General features: G+C 36.6%; 1 pseudogene; it reads right to left on the bottom strand.

Moving 5' to 3' along the window:
* Positions 1-5783: 5783 nt before the first annotated feature.
* LOC126606209 (uncharacterized) lies at positions 5784-11649 on the bottom strand (annotated as a pseudogene).
* Between the last annotated feature and the right edge of the window lie 2229 nt (positions 11650-13878).

Here is a 13878-nt window from a genome sequence, read left to right as displayed (position 1 = left end):
CAGACTTGTCGCTCCTGGTAGCGGTGTGGTTTTGTTAGGACTCAGGTTGAGTCATGGTGGTCGTTAACAACCTTGGTGGTGAACAGAGACGATGTAATCTCAACGTTATAACAACCAAACCCTAGAAAATTTAAGTTGGATTTTTGAAAAAAATCTGATAAATTTAATCTAATCTCAGTCTAATTTCCGGTGAGGGACGACTTCTAGTCGTCAGCGACAGGAACCAAAGGTTCATGGCAATGGCTACAGGCCATGCCTGTGGTCGTTGTGGACATGAACACCATAAAAGGTGTCGAGTTTTCTGGGTTGTAAAGCTCGAAGCTTTTGGCTTCGTGGTGTGATAGTTCTCGGCTTGGCTTGGAGAGCCCAGCGACATGGGTGAGGTCGGGGATTTGAAGAACCCTAGTTTTCCCAATCAAATTTTTTTTTTAAATTTATATAATTAAATTCAAAGCATATGCAATTCAATAGTATAATGCATGTATAGATATTTGATGCAATTCATGGCAAATATCAAATTCACATAATTCAACAATTATGAATATAATGCATGCACAATTTATGTATAATCTAAAATTTGAAAAATGTAAAGTTGGGCCATGCATTATGGTGAATGTTCATGTTATCAGGGCTGCAAAAATATCGAGATAAAAACCGTTGTTTTGAAAGAACCTGATTGCGTGATGATATGGATGAACTGGTTTGATGCAGAAAAATTCTTCAACGTCAGATTCCTAAGCGTAGCGGTAGGAGTGTGTTGATAACGTGTTGTGGTCTATTTTATCTGACAGGGTTAAGGGGGCCAGCGGCAAGGAAAAGAGAGAGTGAGACAGATGTGTTTGTAGAATTGTAAGGGAATGTGTGTTGTTATCCCTCCTACATTGTGCTTTTATTTATAGTAGTAAAAGGAGAGAAGATATTCCTTCTTCCCCAAGTAATACAAGTTGTAATAGGAAAGGACAACTAGAATCAAATCTAATATAAGATTTACACAATCACACTTAAACTAGGAATGTTTACAACATGAACCAAATATACGATTGACTGTATGTCATTCTTGCTCTCATAAGGTTCTCATTCTGAGGATATGTGAGGACCAAATGCATATTAACCACAAGATTGTATTATTTTAGATCTAAAAGTTTAAAATTTTGACAACTTAATAAAGCAAAACCAACTTAAAATCCATGTTAAAGACTCATTTTCTTGTTTTACTTCGTTTAGTTGTCAAGTATTTTGCCACGAAACTTAAACTTTCTTCCTTATTACTTGTAATAGGATTTTAGAATCTCCTTCAATATTGACATTATTACGCCCAATATTTTTGCATCCTCAAATTCTACTAATATTCTAATGTCAAAAGATTCAATACCTTTTGTATCAAAATTCATTAAACTCGTAATTTTCTTTCTATTTATAATTTCAAAGTCATTCATGCACTTAGAGCATTTCCAATAAGAAATATAAAATAACCACAAGCTGGTGGCCCAGTAGTAAAGGGCCGATTATGAGGCTTCCTTAAAATTAAAATTTGGAGGTCTTGGGTTCGAAACCCATTGCTAGTGTGGAGGCTAGACTTGTGGCCAGGGGAGGCTGAAATGCATCTTCTCAGCCTCCAGAATGGGAGGATAACTATAGCTTGCCACCAGTTGTCCCATTTTAAAAAAAAAATTAAAAAAAAAAGAAATATAAAATGTCTTGAAATGTGTATTTATATTTTTTTTGTTGGCCGGAAAACTCTCCAATGAGAGATGCAAAAAGCTTGATTTATATCTTTTTAACCCTTTTGGCGGTAGATTCCGCCATTTAAAGAGATGAAGTTAAATGTGATCTCAAATTTACATTTCTTACATCGGAGTAGAACTCCAATTTACATATGGAATTGTTATTAACCTTTCAAAAATCTCATTCTACACTCTTCACAAGTGTATTTTTCTTTCTAATTATAGAAAGTTTGGAGTGCATAATGAGATTTTTGGAGTGCTAATAGTATTTTCCATTTACCTATTCCTATTTGAGATGCTCTTCCTAAACCCTAACCCTATACCTATAAGTGTGGATGCAAATTTCGGACACGACTGATTTGACGAAATTCCACCTATAAGAGAACAAACACCGTTAGCCTAATTGACAAACATCCAGAAAAAATGGAGGTGTCCGCCAAAGGACCTTCGATGTCCAAGTTAGAAAGGTAGTAGAGGGAAAAATAGAACTTGAGAGGTTTTTGAGTAGTGAATAGGAATTACCATGTTCTTTGATTTACTTGACTATTTATAGGGAAGAAGCCTTAGCATGCGGTTGGAAAGGGAGGCTGTTGAGCATATTAGGAATTCCTTTATGATGCAGGCCGGTCTCTGTAGTCTTGCCAACTAACAATTCTAAAGGTCTTGTTGATAACATAGCAGGTGTGTCGGACAACCAAGGGGATACTCTAGAGAGCCAGTGGCCTACCACAATTGGACCGTGTATGGCCCGATGACAGAAGATATTATAGGCGGCCCGAAGAGCCCATAATATGTGTCATGGGCGGCCTAAAAAGTCCATCATCTATGAATGTCATAAAAGCCCAATTACTTTAGGGCAAACTACGTCTTATTCCCTTAGATAATTTTGTGGCCTACTCATGACATCAAGGGTAAAACTGCCATATCATATAGTCCATGTGCCATTTTCTTATTGGATGTGGTTAAGTTATGTCTCTACAATAGGAAGGAGTACATTCTGGTCAATAAAAACACAAACAAGCAATTAATAAATCTGGTGGTAATCCTTCTAACTTTTAAGTTTGATGTCTTTAAGTTCGAGTGTTTTGAATTGTGAAACCTGCTAGTTCATTTTGGATTTAGCGTAAACACCCTCTTGTCACAGTAAAATAATAAGGGGTAATTGACAGGGTTAAACACTAAAATTAAAACGTATTAATGAAAAGAGCTTCACACAAATTTAAAGTGAAAAAACAGTGAATTTTATTGATAACAAGGACAAAAACATGGGAGCAGTAGCAGCATCCAGTGCCACCACTGAAGAAAATTTATGAATAAACATTTGACGCCAGTTTTAGGAAGAAAGGTGCCACCAAACAGATGCCACATCGCCCAAAATTTACACCTTAATCACGATAGTGTCACCTCTTCTTGTCCATTAAGTGGTTTTGGGTTTGTGAGGCTTTTGTTATTCGATTTATGTTAATATAATTGTGAATTTATTTGATACACTCGAATGACTAAACAATTTTTTATTTGAATATTTTGGTTTTTTAGCCAAAATGGTCTCTAAGATTTACATAACTTCTTACTTTGATCTCTGAGATTTGAAATTAATAGAATTGGTCCCTAAGTTTGTTGACGATCAATCATTTTGGTCATTTCCTGAAAAATCTCCATAAAATAAGGATAAAATGATAAAAATACCCTCAACTTTTGTCAAATCATTTTACTTATTGTTTATTATATTGAGGGTAATTTTGTCATTTAGATCCTTATTTAACATAATTTTTCACCGAATAACAAAAATAATTGATGGTGGACAATCTTAGGGATTACTTCTATTGATTTCAAATCTTAGGGACTAAAGTGAGGAGTTAAGCAAATTGCAGGACCATTTTGACTAGCTGAATATTTTTGTAGGGAAGGTCTTTAAATGAAGATTAAGAAATTAGACAATTCCAATTATGAAATTTCTATAGTGAAGGTTTGTTATTTGTAAGTGAGCCCAAGGAAGGGAATGCAAGTCTTATCCTTTCTTTTTTAGTACAAGTGATATTATACAGTATTCTACCCTAAAGGAAATGGAGGAGGGTTTGAACCAGTGACGCAGTGAGTTAGGAATGTCCTAACCACTAGAGCAATCTACCACTTGTCTCTTTTTGTTTTTTACTTTTCATTTTTTTGAAAAATTAATACTTACAAACTAGTTTCTAATTTTCAAAAAATATAAAACAAAAACAAAATAGTTTTCAAATAGGCCTTAAACAGTCTATTCTCTTGTTAGCATTAATTTTCCTTTTGCTTCACGGACTCTGATACTAAAATGATTCAACTTCACACATATTTTCTTAAAAAGAGCAAAAGTGGCAAGATCAAGTTGCAGAAGTTTGTAGTACTATAATTTGTATAGGTTTTGTCTCCCTTAGATGATATGCAATGGTTGGGATAAAGCTTAAAATTTAATCATTAAACCGCCCCAAATTATTTACAATTATTGTGCCTTAATAAGGGCTGGTTTGGTATTGCTGTGCTTTGAAAAAAAACTGCTGTGAGAATAAGCGGCTGTGCTGTGAGAATAAGCGGCTGTGAAATAAATCAGCAGAGTGTTTGGTAAACTTTTTTGTAAAAGTGCTTTTGGAAAAAAAAGCAGTCTGATAGTGGATCTTTTCATTAAAGGAGCACTGTAGTTCTATGTGCTTTGAAAAAAGCCAGTTTTCCAAAGCTACAAATTGCAGCTTCAGCTTTTTCCTTTGATTTCAGCTTATTCTCACAGCAGCTTCCAAAATAAGCCATTTTTTTTAAGTTTACCAAACACCAAAAACACTCCCAGCTTTTTTTCATAGGAGTTTTTTTTAAAATCACCTCAACCCCAAACTGGGGCTAAGTCATAGGAGAGGAGGTAGGCATAGTTTCATAATGAGTTAGCAATAATATAGTTCAAATTCGTTTTTTGTAACAATTAAACCTAAAACCTTAGTGTAAATAATATTATTTGTTAAAAAATAAAAATAAAAATTCATGGGAGAAAACAACATTTTGGGCAGATTCTCGACAATTTAAGTCAGGGTCAATTGAGCGGCCTACCATATGCGTACACGCACTAAAAAAATTGCCACCCACGGTAGCTTGACGTGCCACATAACCCACACATGACAAAGCTACAACACTGGGTCCCAATTGCTCACAAATTTGTCGGCCAGTCCATCAGAGCCCAACGACTCTTTCCTTCATCGAACAGCTAACATTAACTAGTCGTTGGTTCATCTAACGGTTCATATTCAATTTTTTTCCTTTTATAATTACATTTAATTGAACGGCTAACATTAACTAGTCGTTAACTTTCCTCATACAGTTCTCTTATTTTTTTTTTCCTTCTACCCACTTCCAAAACTATTTCTTCCTAATTCCGAATTTTTCAAAATGTCAAAAGATCATGTTAGAGGACCTAATTGGTCACACATGATGAAGTTGTTGCATTGTGCTTGGCATGGATTTCTATTAGCGAAGATTGTGCAATCGGCACAAATCAAAATAAAAAGGAGTTGTGGGGTAATATCCTTGACAAGTTTAATTCTAACTCCAATATCAACCGAATCTATAAAGGTGTTTACGATTGGTAGAAGACTATCAATAAAACGTGTAACTTGTGAAAGGGAAGCTTGGATAGAGTAGTGGTTAGTGCCGCTAGTTGGACGTAATTTCATGTGTTTCATATGTGTAGAAAGGGTTTTCCATGTCGTTACGTGACTTTCATGTTTCATGTGGAAACCCGCTACTGGTGTGGAAGTCAGACTTGTGGTCAAGGGGATGTTGAAATGTCTCTGTGAGTCTTTTCGGCCTCTAGAAGGGGTGGATAACCATGATTTGCCACCAGTTGTCCCTTTTTAAAAAAACAATGTGGTGCATGTGTATGAACTTTATGTTTAAGAATAGGAAAGATTGTGTGAATTTTAATTAGTTATCAGAATGGGAAGTGTACTCCAAAAATCTCATTCTACACTCCTCACAAGTGTATTTTTCTTTCCAAATATAAAAAGTTAGAAGTGTAAAATGAGAATTTTGAAGTACTAATAACAATTCTCATCAGAATTTAAGTATTTTTAAGTTGAAATATCCATAAAAAAATTAAATTAAGATAATCTACATAAAGTTTATTTATGAAAAAGTTACCCAAAAAAAAAATAGGCTAAAACTAAAATTTTAAGACAACCATTCTGGATATTTTAAGGATTAACCCAGACCAATGCACATGGTCTTAACGTTCAATTCGATCCGCTGTAGCACAATCCACAAACCACAATTGTTTGAGTCGAACAACCAGGTTCGACTCTTTTATCTCCTGCTGCTTGACAATGAACATTCATTCAGGTTCTTATCTTACCCAGATCATTAAAATGGTCACACGAAAACCGGCCATTAACAATAACCTTCATTCCACTCTCTAGCAATTCCATTCCCTTCCTAATTCCATCTGGAAGTTTCCTTTTCTTATTGGTTTGCTTCCCGCCATTGATCTCCGTTTGCTTTTCACAGTTGATTTCCATGTTTTCACTTTCTGATGTCTCCACAATGGCATCTGAAATCTTCTGAAACATTTCTTTCAGAGTTAGACCCTCCCTCGCAAGCAGACGAAGTTGGTCAGAACAAGGTTTCACTGTAAGAAGCGCTGTTTCCTTCTCGAGATATATCTTAAACTCTGACATGAATCTCTCCACAGTTGCCTCATTTCCAGAATCTAAAACATATGAAAGCGCTGCATTCTCCGGCACAAATCTCCAAAGCTCATTGCAACCTGTCCGAGCAGAAAAATATCCAAATGCTGTAATCGCCAAGTGAACAAATGCCCAATGATGTTCTCTCAACAGCATGTGATACAACTCGCACGGAGAAGAGATCTTGGCACTTTCATTAGTTTCATTGATTTCCATACGAGCCAGGCCTGCCATGAAAAGTGCCAGATTTGGTTTGCATTCATACAATTGTGTATCAGTAGCTACAGGTCCTGAGATAAACAGGTTTTCGAGCTCATAGATTACTTTCACCCCATTTTGTCAGATGCATACAGGTGCTTCATTTTTTAGATGATAAAGAATGTTTCACTCAAAAGCTTACAGTAGTGGTCCTTCATTAGTTTATCTGAAGAAACTTTGTAGTTATGAATGATGGACACTAAAAGCTTCAGGGTCTTCACGTCGTTATTGGATAGACTGATCTGGTTGCAGGAGAGGAAAAAGCTTTGTTAAATATATTGGTTCGTGAATGCTATTATGAAAGGTAGACAATAAAGTGCCAGGAAAAAACTTTACACAATTATGGAAATGGATAAGAGTAAATGATAGCTAGCACCCACAAAAGAATACAAAAAAAAAAAACCTTACTCACAATAAATGATCCAAGAAGCAACGGATACGACAAAGAACAAAGTTATTGAACTAAGAACAGACATATTCAAGAATGAGTCGAGGTTTTTAGTTACTTACAGAGACTGCAATGAAGCAGACAAAGCAAAAACTGGGACACCATACACACCAGAACCAGAAGATCTCATAAACTTGCCATCAAAATTTTCTATGAAGACATGGTAATCAGTAATGATTCTTTGAGTTGTAATACTTCTCAATTGTCTGAGAGTAAATTCAGTGGAAATCCTTCCTTGAACAAGGCTAGACGCATAACTGACAATGACTGAGTTCCCTCATCACTAACAATGGACAAGCAAACCTGGTCTACCATAGATCGTGCGCCAAAAGTAAGAAGCATGCTGATTGATCTTGCCAATTTTTGCAGAGCAGAACCAGGTACAAGAACTGATTCAGAAGATGCCACTAACTTCAATAATGAGCACAGTTTACCAATGATGCCACTCACCGTCCCTGGCTAAGCATACCGCAGCATAAAGCACCAAAGTTCCATTACAATCTCCCAGCAAAGGAAGTGAGGATGAAATATATTCTCAAGAAGGAAAGCCTCCAACTCCCTCCAAGCAGGACTAGAAGAGACCACAAGCATGAAGAATTCCAATACATTCAAAAGCGAAGAAAACATAGGCTGCCAGACAATTTCCACGGTTTCTCCAGAACCATATAAGACGGGAACTTGCAAAAGCAAAATGGAAGAATATACCTCTTCATCAATTAATATATCCAAGAACCAACCAAGCTTTCTCGTAATCCCAAATATTACATCTACTTCAAGACAACAGAAAATTTCAACAAACGTTGAAATAACGAAACCCGACCAAGCAACAAGTCTTTTTCTCCAGACACTGCTTCCCCACAAAATGAAATGATTTCATCCAATGAACTTATCTTATTAAATTTACTCACATCTCCAGAGACAGCATCTGTGCAGCTTCCTCTTTTGAACAGAGAGTCTAGAATCTCAACCTTGCACCGATGCTTCACTTGAGATGGATTCAGTAACAAAAATAGTAGATCCAAGGATGCTTTCTCCAAGAGTTCTGTGAAAACTTCAGTGGCAATTTTTAACAGGCTTTCATTGCTCAATGAAATTTTAAAGCTTGAGATCATCAGGATGCAATTTGTTATCTCCCTCCGTACCAGATATGCTTGAAATGGTGATACATGGTAGATCTTTTTATTGCATTAATCAGATAAAACTTTACTGGAAGAAATGTCTTTCTAGCTTCTGTCATGGAGATGGTTTCATTCAAAGATGATGACCAAGCCTCAGCTGCACATCTTAAAGATTCATTGACCAATGAGACAAGATTTGGCTACATTCACCTTTGTTGCGCATACCCCCTCACCAATCTGAAGCAAAGTGACTACACCTTTCCACGAAAAATTGAGGACCTTTACCAGACTGCCCCCATTATTAGCAGCAACAACGCCTATCTCACACATTTTTTCTGTTGTATACTTTATTACATTAATAACGTGATTCATATTACTGACCCCTTCAAATTCCATTCCAGATTTATCCATCTCAAGCTTTTCTTCCCAAGACTCCCAATCTACAGCTCGAGCATATGCTCCACATAGTCTTATTACAGCATCAATGACCTCCAATGTGACTTTTCCTACTGATTCAAATGACTGAATTCTCTGCAATTAGATGTTAGAAAGCCCCATGTGAGACATAAGCGGTGTTTTAAAATATATAATAATTTGTTTTAAAATATAATAATGTGAGACATGAGCGGCGTTTTAAAATCAATAAAACTGAATATTTTAGGTTCAATAAAACATAAATATATATTGCACCAGCATGCTCACATGTCAGTGAAAGAAATTAAGGCAGTTAAGAACTAGCATTCTCCTCACTCATATCAAAAGTTCATAGACGAACATCAAACTCATTCACACCATATGCACAAAGAGATCAGTTTTCGATAAATAACAATATACATGCACAACATTTTATGCTTGAATTGTTTAGTCATGGCCCATTTATCGAATTTTCATTTAACAAATTAATGAAAATGTGCCTTCGATTGCATATGTATCAGTCATGCACAAGTGCTCAATGTGCCACTGACTTGCATAAGTTCGTGCCTAGGAAACCATAAGGTTGGATCAGATATGAGTAGGACATGGATTATGGACAAATTCAAAGACAATGAAATACAGTATGACCCATTTTAAAAGCACGGGGTCCATTTGAATAAATATACATTTAGAAAATTAAAAGAAAAGTCATATTTCAAAAACCAACAAATAGCTATATAAAATTATTTATGGAATCCATACGTATAATTGAGCTGAATCTCTAATACCCAGTAAAGATTCCCAGGCACTTCATTGGATGTCAATCTTAGCTTCTTTCCTTGTATTAAACATCAGAAATTCATAAGTCCCGACTCACGAAGTACTTAGCAATAGTGGATTTGGCAAAGCATTCTTTGGTTATTACTAAAATTCATTCCACAAAGAAAATATTTGATTAAGTAATTTCTGTATCAAAAATATCGAAAAGAAAAAAGTGAAGTCGCCCTTTTCATTAATCGTTCTGTAGCATCTCAAAGTTGTGACATCTTTGAATACAAATTAGTACATAACATATAAGATCTAGTACATAAACTAAGTATTAAATACTTATATCAAATTAATTATCATAAAAATTAGCACTGGAAACACAGTGCAATTAATAAGTACCTTAATCTCTGATATTGAATCTTTGATCAAGTTTAACTGTTCCACTAAGAATTTCTCAACAGTATCCACTGACAGCTTGTCGACAGAAACAGGGAACCTTGCCCTGAGAAACTAGCACCAGAGAAGATCAGAAGATCCAGAAGCAGCTGCAAAAATGAGTACAATATGAAGAAAACTGAATTTTTACAAGACAGTTGGTGCACCATGCAGCAGACAAATGGTGTAAGCAGTTCATGCATATGGTATGGCGTGTTATGGGAAATATCAGCAACTAAAAGAGCGAAAAGTTACGCACGTCAAACATGTCAATGAACTTCAGAAAAATAACCCTTTAAGGAAATAAACACCAACACAGACCCTCCAATAAAAGGTATGGCTTGGTTCAAGAGAAAAGGAGAAGCTACTTGAAGACATTCCTCAAAGAAAACTAACAGTGTCCACCACTATTTACCTCAAAGAACAGATTGCCGTGCTCTTCCGCTTGAGACTCCTCACTTGACATAAGAGTCATTTTTACGTGCTTACCACACCATATGCTAACCTGACAGATAAATAATCCTCAAAAAGTTAGAATTTAAGATACCAAGGGTTCCGTTGAGGTATAAGAAACTTACACCCTGGCTTTTAATACAGGCACACTGCACGAAAAGACATATTACCTTGATCCTGAGGGCAAGGAGTTGTGATAGAACATTGGATATATCAGATTCTACGTATTTTACAGCCACATGTAATATAGCCTTGTTTAACATGCACTGGTTTACGTCCAAGCAAGTATAGTCCTCCCAGAATGTCAAGCTTGTTCTTAAGAATAAAACAATGAACAATAAAACCATCGCGAACAGGTCACGAGAAGATTGCATATCGAATTATGACCACTTGCAAAAGACAATCATGTCCTACAACATAGCATCAAATTAAACTTACAGGAAACCGTAGGAGCATTGGAAAAGAAAAGGGCAAATAAAAAGTAATTGATCCTTATGCATGACAAATTGGACAATCCGATAATAAACACCGCTAACGAACATTATAGAAATTAATCCTCAGTTTCTCTCTGAATTTGGGCCACGCATGACTATGGAGTGTGCCTGAAAAGTAAAGCTCGTTCAAAACAAAATTTGAGTACATCTCCCTTGCAATCCTTTCTTAATTTCTCAAACATCAAACGGTATAATAAAACCTAAACAGCATTGAATTGGATACTGTTAGACATTCCGCAAGGGATGCCGATTCAGATTTCTCTGATATGTTCAAGTCACCAAGCTCCCTGACTAGTTCAATACGATTCTCCACTACCTGCAGAACACACGATTTCGAGCCATGATTAAATAAATAAATAATAACGTGAACTTAAAAAAATAAAATAAAATAAAATAAAATTAACCTCAGCAAATCCTCAAATTAATCGAAAGAATAAAAATCCAATATTTCCCAAAGAAATTGAAACAATCTGAGATTTTATAAAAATCGAGTTCAAATTTCCGTCACGTTACTACAAGAACCCTAGCTGAACACAGTGCAGGAGAAAAAGCACAAAGTGAGAGAAACGAGATTGGAGTAGAAAATGGAAACCCTAATTAAAGTTAAAATTGAATTCACTGAAATTGGGGAAATTGAAATGGAAAACTGGAATTACTTACATCTGAAGATCTAATGGCGTCTTGTATACTCTGCAATTTGTCACTTGAGCTCCCTCCTTCCATCTCTCTCTCTCTTGTATACTCTGCAATTTGTCGCTTGAGCTCCCTCCTTCCATCTCTCTCTCTCTCTCTCTCTGAATTTTGGTTGCCCGCCTTTTCAAAAATAAGAGGCAAACAGCTAGCGAAGAGGAAGCCGTATCGTTTTAAATTTCTCAAAAAAGGCAAAAGACTGTTACTACCCTCAAGTTTTAAAAAGGCAAAAGACTGTTTACTACCCTCAAGTTTCATGGTTTTCAACATTTAGTACATCAATTTTTTTTCATCCCAGAGTTATACCTAAAGTGTTAATTTTGGGACAGTCTCATACATCCGTTAGTCAAACTATTAAATTTACTGTTAAATGATGATGTGGCACCCACGTAGACAATGACTAGGTGCCACGTGTCATTAAAAAATTTAAAAATAATTAAACTATTAAAATAATTAATAAAATGAAAGTAAAAAATAAAAAAAATAAAAAAAAACCCCAGATCCCCATTGTCTTCCCCACCCCGACCCCCCATCCCTTCTTCCTCTACACATCCATCCTTCCCCTCCCCCTTCTCCCCAGATTCCCTTTCATTTTTTCTCTCGTTCCTTCTGCATAGGCCTAGTCCTGTCCACTCCCTCTGCACATCCAAGAACCCAGCCATCCACTCTGTCGAGGTCCAGGAACCCGACAAGTCCCTTGTCCTCGGATGGAAGCACGACGACCCTCTCTTCCACAGAAATCTCGCCTAGCTGCAAAGATTCAAGAACAACAACCAACCAACCAAATCTCAATCAAACAACCAATCAGTCAATCAATCAATCCAAATCCAAAAATTCAAATTGTAGAGAGAGAGAAAAAGAGAGGGGGCGTACAGAGATGGCTCTGGGGATGGCGTAGGGAGGGCGGAGCTCCGGTGAGGAAATCAGAGAGAGAGGACGGGAGGGAGGGAGGGTGGTTGGTGTGGGTTGTAGAGGAGAGAAGAGAGGGAGGGAGAATGGGTGCTTGCAGAGGAGAGAAGAGAGGGTGGGGGTTGCAGCAAGTGCCAGAAGGAGGAGTGGATGGAGAAAGGGTGGCTTGGGTAGGCAAGGGGTGGGTGATAGGGGTGCTCGGATGGAGAAGATGAAGGGGGTGGATGGAATGAAGGGGGCGGAGGGGATGGGGGAAGGATGGATGTGCAGATGGAGAATGGAGGGGGGTCGGGGTGGGGAAGACAAAGGGATCTGGGGATTTTTTTTTTTTAACTTTTAATTAATTAATTATTTTAATAGTTTATTATATTTTTAATGACACGTGGCGTCCATCATTATCCACATGGGTGCCACGTCACAGTTAACGGGAGACTTAACAGTTTGACTAACGGATGTATGAGACTGTCCCAAAATTTACACTTTAAGTATGACTCTGGGATGAAAAAAAATTGATGTACTAAATGTTGAAAACCATGAAACTTGAGGGTAGTAAACAGTCTTTTGCCCTATCAAAAAATGGTGGTGCTTTTGGATTTTAGGGCTTGAATAAGATGACATTTAGATTATACAAAACTTTAATGAAAAATTCTCGTACTGTTCATTTTAACGAAAAATCATATTTTTACACTAAAAAGTTAATATTAATATTATTCACTTTAACCTTTATTATGTCCTTATCGTTAAAACTAAAAGTTTTTAAGCCATTTTCATTAATTTTCCTTATATTATAACACGAAGAGTTTTGTAATTCTAAATTTGATCATTCTTTTTAAAATACACCATTAGTGGTAGATTTATGGTGAAATGTAACTGTATTCCAGCCATGAACGAAATGCTATTGATTATAGGAGGACTATATTAAGGAGGACGATAGACCCACTCACGATCTACTAAAAGGCAAGTAACTTGATTGGTTTGAATCCTGCACTAGTACAAAAACACACTTGCGCGATGGCAAATTGCGCAACGAAGCATATTACGTTGCGCAAAAACGTTTCACACAACATTGATAAAGAAGCATCACACAATGACGTTTTGCGCGATGGGCCATTAGGGGACGAAGCTTTCCGTCGCGAAAATATTTTAGCATGACAAAGGCACACATTTGTTACGCAATGTTTGAAAAAAAGGCGGTAAAATAAAACTGCACAACGAATTAAATGCATCGTGCAAAGGGTTTTTGCACGACATTTTAGTTCATTGTTAAGCAAAAACCCTTTGCGCGATGCAGTTGGTCCGTCACGCAATTTTCTAGCCCCAAACCAAGATTTTACCGCCTTTTTTCCAATCATTGAGCGACGAATGTGTGCCTTCGTCGTACTAAAATTATTTGCACGACAGAAAGCTTCGTCGCGCAAAGTCGACGAGTATTTTCAGATCACAAAAGCAATATGGGAGGCAGAAACTGCAAAC

The sequence above is a fragment of the Malus sylvestris genome, chromosome 16 (assembly GCF_916048215.2).
Source record: "Malus sylvestris chromosome 16, drMalSylv7.2, whole genome shotgun sequence".
NCBI classification, from domain to species: Eukaryota; Viridiplantae; Streptophyta; class Magnoliopsida; order Rosales; family Rosaceae; genus Malus; species Malus sylvestris.
The sequence above is the reverse complement of the archived record's forward strand: the minus strand, read 5'-3'. Positions and strand labels throughout refer to the sequence as shown.